A 6,000-nucleotide genomic window follows, 5' to 3' on the forward strand; every position below is an offset into this window, starting at 1 on the left:
CATTGTTTGACAAAAATTGCTGGGAAAACTGGATAACAGTGTGGCGGAAATTAGGCATAGACCCATACCTGACACCGTACACAAGAATAAAGTCCAAATGGGTACATGATTTAGGTATAAAGACTGATACCATGAATAAACTGGAGAAGCAAGGAATAGTGTATTTATCAGATCTATGGAGAAGGGAAGAATTCTTTACTAAAGAAGAGATAGAATGCATTATGAAATGCAAAATGGATAACTTTGAGTACATTAAACTGAGAAGTTTTTGCACAACCAAACCCAATGCAACCAAAATCCGGAGGGATGTAGTAAATTGGGAAAAAATTTTTACAGCTAAGCTCGGGGATAAAGGCCTCATTTCTAGAATATATAGAGAACTGACCCAAATGTATAATCATACAAGTCATTCCCCAATTGATAAATGGTCAAAGGATATGAACAGGCAATTTTCAGAGGAAGAAATTAAAGCTATCTATAATCATATGAAAAAATGCTCTAAATCACTGTTGGTTAGAGAGATGCAAATCAAAACAACTCTGAGGTACCACATCACACCTATAAGATTGGCAAACATGACAGAACAAGAAAATGATAAATGCTGGAGAGGATGTGGGAGAGTTGGAACACTAATTCATTGTTGGTGGAGCTGTGAGCGCATCCAACCATTCTGGAGAGCAATTTGGAACTATGCCCAAAGGGCTACAAAAATGTGCATACCCTTTGACCCAGCAATATCGCTACTAGGACTATATCCCCAAGAGATCATAAAAATGGGAAAGGGTCCCACATGTACAAAAATATTTATAGCAGCACTCTATGTAGTTGCCAAAAACTGGAAGTCAAGGGGATGTCCATCAATTGGGGAATGGCTGAATAAATTATGGTATATGAATGTAATGGAGTACTATTGTGCCATAAGAAATGATGAACAAGAAGACTTCAGAGAGGCCTGGAAGGACTTATATGACCTGATGCTGAGTGAAAGGAGCAGAACCAGGAGAACTTTATGCACAGCAACAACCACAGTGTGTGAGAGTTTTTTCTGGTAGACTTAGATTTTTGTAATAACACAAGAACTTCTGAAAAAAAAAAAAAAAATCCCAATGGTGGACCTCAAGGCAAAAAGCCTTCCACACTCAGAGAGAGAAATATGGAAGTCACTCACATAATGTAGCAGATCATGTTTGTGTATGTGTATCTGTTTGTGTATCATGTTCTGATTTGTTATACGGATTCTTTCATTTATCTTAGTCTGACTACATAGCATGACGATAGTGAAAATATACTCAATAGGAAAGTATATGTAGAATCTATACAGAATTGTATGCAGTCGTGGGGAGGGAGGGAGGTAGTGGGGGGTGGGTGGGGAGGGATAAAATCGCAATTGTATGGCAGTGATTGTTAAACATTAAAAAAAATAAAAAAATTAATAAAAAAAAAAAAAAAAAAAAAAGATTGATACCATGAACAAACTGGAGAAGCAAGGAATAGTGTATTTATCAGATCTATGGAGAAGGGAAGAATTCTTTACTAAAGGAGAGATAGAATGCATTATGAAATGCAAAATGGATAACTTTGAGTACATTAAACTGAGAAGTTTTTGCACAACCAAACCCAATGCAACCAAAATCCGGAGGGATGTAGTAAATTGGGAAAAAATTTTTACAGCTAAGCTCGGGGATAAAGGCCTCATTTCTAGAATATATAGAGAACTGACCCAAATGTATAATCATACAAGTCATTCCCCAATTGATAAATGGTCAAAGGATATGAACAGGCAATTTTCAGAGGAAGAAATTAAAGCTATCTATAATCATATGAAAAAATGCTCTAAATCACTATTGGTTAGAGAGATGCAAATCAAAACAACTCTGAGGTACCACATCACACCTATAAGATTGGCAAACATGACAGAACAAGAAAATGATAAATGCTGGAGAGGATGTGGGAGAGTTGGAACACTAATTCATTGTTGGTGGAGCTGTGAGCGCATCCAACCATTCTGGAGAGCAATTTGGAACTATGCCCAAAGGGCTACAAAAATGTGCATACCCTTTGACCCAGCAATATCGCTACTAGGACTATATCCCCAAGAGATCATAAAAATGGGAAAGGGTCCCACATGTACAAAAATATTTATAGCAGCACTCTATGTAGTTGCCAAAAACTGGAAGTCAAGGGGATGTCCATCAATTGGGGAATGGCTGAATAAATTATGGTATATGAATGTAATGGAGTACTATTGTGCCATAAGAAATGATGAACAAGAAGACTTCAGAGAGGCCTGGAAAGACTTATATGACCTGATGCTGAGTGAAAGGAGCAGAACCAGGAGAACTTTATGCACAGCAACAACCACAGTGTGTGAGAGTTTTTTCTGGTAGACTTAGATTTTTGTAATAACACAAGAACTTCTGAAAAAAAAAAAAAATCCCAATGGTGGACCTCAAGGCAAAATGCCTTCCACACTCAGAGAGAGAAATATGGAAGTCACTCACATAATGTAGCAGATCATGTTTGTGTATGTGTATCTGTTTGTGTATCATGTTCTGATTTGTTGTACGGATTCTTTCATTTATCTTAGTCTGACTACATAGCATGACTATAGTGAAAATATACTCAATAGGAAAGTATATGTAGAATCTATACAGAATTGTATGCAGTCGTGGAGAGGGAGGGAGGTAGTGGGGGGTGGGTGGGGAGGGATAAAATCGCAATTGTATGGCAGTGATTGTTAAACATTAAAAAAATAAAAAAATTAATAAAAAAAAAAAAAAAAAAAGAACAAAGGACAACAACCGATCAATATCACATTCCACAACACATTCTAGATCAAGGATGTGGGGAATTTATGGCTTTGAAGACATAGTTTCCCCACCCCTGTTCCAGATGGACCTGTGACCTGAACATTAAAGATTATACTACAAAAAAATTAGATTAACAGCAGATCATATATCTCTCACAGCTATGGGTAGAAGTAGCATTCTTAACCAAACAAGAGAAAGAGGCAATTAGAAAAGATAAAATAAATAATTTTGACTACATGAAACTAAAAAGTTTCTGCATAGACAAAATTAATGCACATGGGATAAAAAGGGAAGTGGTTGAATGAGAAAAAAAAAATCTTTGTATCAAATTTCTCTGATAAGAGTTTGGCATCTAAGACATATAAACAATAAATATATGTAAAACCAATAGACATTCCCCAAAGGATATAAACAAACAGTTCTCAAAGAAAGAATTACAAAGTATTCACAACCACATGAAAAATGCTACAAATCACTAACAATAAGAAAGAAAATCTAAACAACCCGAAGATTACATTTAACACCCTGCAAACTGGCCAAAAAAAAAAAAAGGTTTTTCAAAATAGCTGTAGTCAGTGTTATAAGGGTTGTGGAATGATAAGCACAATACATTGTTGGTGGAGCTATGAAACGGTATAACCCAGGGGTAGGGAACCTGTGGCCTCCAGGCCACATGTGTTCTAGGTCCTCAAGTAGAACAAGGACAAAATTTGATCTGAAAACATTTGAATTCAGTCAAAAGGCCACACTTAAGGAACTAGAAGGCCACATGTGGCCATAAGTTTGCAGGTTCCCCACCCCTGGTATAACCATTTTGGAAAGTAATTTGGAATTATGCAAATAAAGGGACTAAAATGCCCACACCCTTTGAACCAGGAACTTATTGCTGGGCTTATACCCCAAAAAAGCCAAGAAGAAAGTCCTTATATATTCCAAAATATTTATGGCAGCACTTTTTAATAGCTAAAAATTGGAAATAAAGTTGATGTCCCACAATTGTGGAATGGCTAAACAAACTGTGGTACATGAAATGTAACAGAATACTACTGTGCTACAAGAAAGGATGTGTGATGATACAAAGAAGCGTAGAAAGACACATATGAAATGATGCAGAGTGAAGTCGGCAGAGCCAAGGAAACAATGTATACACTAACTGCAACAATGTAAATGGAAAGAAGGACAACACACCCAAAAGAAAACACCAAAACCCAAACCAGAAGTCAACATAACAAAATGATAAAGCTCAAGCAAGACTGTGAAGGCAGGAGGTCCCCAGCATCACACGCTGAATGTTTTCAGTTTTTCACTGTTATCAGTCAGTTGGGAAGGGTTTTTTCTCTCTAACAATTCTTGTCTGTCATATGGGATGGCTCTCTGGGAGTGGTACATGACATACTCTGGTGATGTAAGAAATAGAAAATAGCAATAAAAACTTTAAAATAAAAGTGAGCTCCTTGAGGGCAGAGCTTCTACGTGGAGTACCAGACAATTTAAGGAGGCTCAGCCAAAAGATGCCGCCATCCCTCTCCAGGTTGTGCTGAACTATCTTTCCTACAAGGATCACCTTCTCCTTTTCAGCTCTACTTTACGTTTTGGTTTCTTCATTAGACTAAAAGCTTCTTGAGAGCAGAACTTCTACGTGGAGTACCAGGTTCAGCACAACACTTGGCATATAGTAAAGGCTTTACAAATTCTTGGGACTGATTGATGCTGCCAATGCTCCATTCCACGAGCTTCAGTGGCTCCATGTGGCCCTGGAACCATAGACAGAAGCTCTTCCAGTCTAGATTTAATGCCTTTCACAAGAGGGCTCCGGCTTATCTGAAGCCGAACTGGCTTACTTGCTGCATTCTCTCTCCCATCACCAGACTTTTGCCGAGGCGCTCACCCACACCTGGCAGGCTGTCCCTCCTCACCTTTGACTCTTAGGATCTTTAACTCCTAAAAGGCCGTACCCTGTCCTACCAGAGGCGTTTTCTTATGTCCCCCTCTCCTACAAGCGAGTTCAGGTGTTGTCAAAGCACCCTAAGTGGAGGGTAGGCTCCTCCAAGGCAGGGGCTGACTAGCCTTTGGCCTTTGTCTCTCCCCCTCCCCACCCCAACCCTGTAGAATTAGGGTTTGTTGACTGACTGCTGGAGGGCCTCCGTTCTTTGAGGACGACTTATAGGAACTGCACGTAACCCCAGTACCAAGGCAAGCCGGCAAAAGATGGGCAGGGCAGCCCTGAAGGGAGGGGCCAGGGAGAATGGGAGGAGGAAAGCTACAAGAGAGGGAGAACCCGGGGGAGGGGCGGCGCCTTTGATTGGATCTCAGTCCTAGCCCCGCCCCCTCAGGCACCAATAAGCACATTAACTGGGGGATAAGGCGTGGCAACCCGCCGGTCTGAGCACCCTGGATCGCATGCGCAGAAGCTACAGGGTTTGGCTCCCCAGGAGGTTATGAGCAGAAGCAGTCCGCCCCCAGGCTCCCAGATGTGTGCTGCGCGTGCGCAGGAGCAGCCTGGCTGGGGCCTCGGAAGAGAGCGTGCGCAGAAGCAGCTGGGCCGGCTTCCCGCAGAGGACTGGCCCAGCGAAAAGGAAGCTGGCCGGGGTACATGGCGCCCGAGACCCCGCTCCCTCCCCGCAGCCCCACCGTCCGCCCGCTCCCCCGGCGCTACCTTTCTCAGAGGCGGGGTCTCCGCTGCCCGGCTTCGGAGGCGGCGCTGAGCCTAGGCTTGGGCGGATTGGAGACACACTCTAAGGGCGCTAGAAGGAAAGAATGGAGCGAAAGGAAGTCCCGCGTGGGCCGCGCTCCCTCCCGCCGCCGGGGCCGCGAGGGCTTCTGGGAAACCCAGTGCGGAGGCCCGAGGCGGCTCGTGCGCATGCTCCAGGGAGCCCCATGGCCTGGGCTTTAGACAGGGAGCCCCCGAGGTATCCCCGGGACAATCCGTCCCCATCCACCCGCCGCCGGGACGAAAGGGCGAGACGGAGGCCTCGAGCGCCCCCCACGCGTGTTTCCCGCCGGTCCCCGGGAGTTCCTCCAGCCCCCTCGTCCCCTTGGCCTGGAATGTGCCCTCTCCCTGCGTGCCCCTTCACTCTCAGAGTCGTTACCCTTCGAGACTGGTCTGGGGGACTGCCTCCTCCAGGAAGCCCCCCACCATCCCTGCCCCTTGTTAGTGCTCCCACCGTTAAATGATGCTCTCTTGTTTCCT

General features: G+C 43.4%; 1 protein-coding gene across 1 annotated transcript in view; it reads right to left on the reverse strand.

The window, feature by feature from the left end:
• Positions 1-5,603, reverse strand: part of LOC140498942 (uncharacterized) — a 29,679-nt gene extending 24,076 nt beyond the window's left edge. The window contains 1 exon segment of the mRNA XM_072599746.1: positions 5,467-5,603. The gene's annotated coding sequence lies outside the window, so the exon portion shown is untranslated.
• Positions 5,604-6,000: the final 397 nt, after the last annotated feature.

Source organism: Notamacropus eugenii, chromosome 4 (assembly GCF_028372415.1).
Source record: "Notamacropus eugenii isolate mMacEug1 chromosome 4, mMacEug1.pri_v2, whole genome shotgun sequence".
Lineage (NCBI taxonomy): Eukaryota > Metazoa > Chordata > Mammalia > Diprotodontia > Macropodidae > Notamacropus > Notamacropus eugenii.